Source organism: Nansenia antarctica (genome assembly GCF_963989245.1).
Source record: "Nansenia antarctica genome assembly, chromosome: 11".
Taxonomy (NCBI): domain Eukaryota; kingdom Metazoa; phylum Chordata; class Actinopteri; order Argentiniformes; family Microstomatidae; genus Nansenia; species Nansenia antarctica.
Window position 1 is genome coordinate 27,828,533 of NC_137681.1, and position 2,500 is coordinate 27,831,032.

The 2,500-nt window shown below is 35.9% G+C and overlaps 1 protein-coding gene across 2 annotated transcripts in view; it reads right to left on the reverse strand.

Annotated features, from left to right (window-relative positions):
• Window positions 1–2,500, reverse strand: part of LOC308167683 (vesicle-fusing ATPase-like) — a gene marked incomplete at its 3' end in the record, with an annotated part of 58,899 nt that overhangs the window by 34,238 nt on the left and 22,161 nt on the right. The window lies entirely within an intron of this gene.

Consider the following 2,500-nt stretch of genomic DNA (forward strand, 5'->3'; position numbering starts at 1 on the left):
ACACTACTTTACACTGTTACCTAGTTAACTAGAACACTAATTTACATTGTTACCTAGTTAACTACAACACTACTTTACATTGTTACCTAGTTAACTAGAACACTACTTTACATTGTTACCTAGTTAACTAGAACACTACTTTACATTGTTACCTAGTTAACTACAACACTACTTTACATTGTTACCTAGTTAACTAGAACACTACTTTACATTGTTACCTAGTTAACTAGAACACTACTTTACATTGTTACCTAGTTAACTACAACACTACTTTACATTGTTACCTAGTTAACTACAACACTACTTTACATTGTTACCTAATTAACTACAACACTACTTTACATTGTTACCTAGTTAACTAGAACACTACTTTACATTGTTACCTAGTTAACTAGAACACTACTGTACATTGTTGCCTAGTTAACTAGAACACTACTTTACATTGTTACCTAGTTAACTAGAACACTACTTTACATTGTTACCTAGTTAACTACAACACTACTTTACATTGTTACCTAGTTAACTAGAACACTACTTTACATTGTTACCTAGTTAACTAGAACACTACTTTACATTGTTACCTAGTTAACTACAACACTACTTTACATTGTTACCTAGTTAACTAGAACACTACTTTACATTGTTACCTAGTTAACTACAACACTACTTTACATTGTTACCTAGTTAACTACAACACTACTTTACATTGTTACCTAGTTAACTAGAACACTACTTTACATTGTTACCTAGTTAACTAGAACACTACTTTACATTGTTACCTAGTTAACTAGAACACTACTTTACATTGTTACCTAGTTAACTAGAACACTACTTTACATTGTTACCTAGTTAACTACAACACTACTTTACATTGTTACCTAGTTAACTACAACACTACTTTACATTGTTACCTAGTTAACTATAACACAACTTTACATTGTTACCTAGTTAACTAGAACACTACTTTACATTGTTACCTAGTTAACTATAACACTACTTTACACTGTTACCTAGTTAACTAGAACACTACTTTACATTGTTACCTAGTTAACTAGAACACTACTTTACATTGTTACCTAGTTAACTATAACACTACTTTACACTGTTACCTAGTTAACTACAACACTACTTTACATTGTTACCTAGTTAACTATAACACAACTTTACATTGTTACCTAGTTAACTAGAACACTACTTTACATTGTTACCTAGTTAACTATAACACTACTTTACACTGTTACCTAGTTAACTACAACACTACTTTACATTGTTACCTAGTTAACTACAACACTACTTTACATTGTTACCTAGTTAACTATAACACAACTTTACATTGTTACCTAGTTAACTATAACACTACATTACATTGTTACCTAGTTAACTATAACACTACTTTACATTGTTACCTAGTTAACTAGAACACTACTTTACATTGTTACCTTACTAGAACACTACTTTACATTGTTACCTAGTTAACTAGAACACTACTTTACATTGTTACCTAGTTAACTACTAGGGGTGGGCATCAATGATCGATGATCGATTAATTGATCGATAAGGACTTGGTCGATCACAAAATATTTTGCTCGATAATCGTTAATATATATATATATTATTTTTTAAAATAATAATAATAATAATGGAAATTAGTTTGTCCACGTTATGTGTGAGAAATGAACTTTGCATTTGCCTTCGCATTGAATTTCACAACGCAGTACGGCATGACGGAAGTTCCCGTACGTTAGTGTAACCTGACCTCCAGTAATAGGTGCACGATATCCACTACTTCCTGAAAGGCACCTTGCATGCTCCAGTCAGCGCCATGGCACAGCTCCTCGGGGAGCAATACGCAGCAGGCGCTGCTGCTGACATCCCCATCGAAACCGAAGTTTGCACCTTTCTGAGGGAGCCTTCTGCGGGCCTGAACTGCGACCCAACTGACTGGTGGGGGTAGTGGTGGTCTAGTGGATAGTGTGTTGGACTTCCGATCGGAAGGTTGTGAGTTCAAATCCCGCCTGAAACCACACCACTACTAGTGTGCCCTTGAGTAAGGCACTTAGCCCTCAGTTACTCCAGGGGGACTGTCCCTGTAATTCGTAATTGTAAGTCGCTTTGGATAAAAGCGTCTGCTAAATGGCAAAATTAATTAATTAAAATTGGTGGAAATTAAACGAAAGAAGGTTTCCTCGGTTGGCCAAATTAGCGCGGACCTACCTCTGCATCCCCGCAACCTCGGTGCCCTCGGAGCGAGTGTTTTCTGCGGCTGGCCTAACTGTCACCAGATTGCGTTCGTCTCTCACCCCTGAACATGTTAACATGATCATCTTTTTGAACAAGAACCAGTAGGCCTGCCGCCTACAGTCTCTCGCTGGAGTTTAAATTTAAGTTAAGCTGGACGCTCTTAAGGACACTAACGTTTTCAGTCATCCTCCTATTTGTGAGTAACTGTTTTTTTACTGCTCCTATGGTGAGTTACTTATTTTCTATATTTGTATTTATA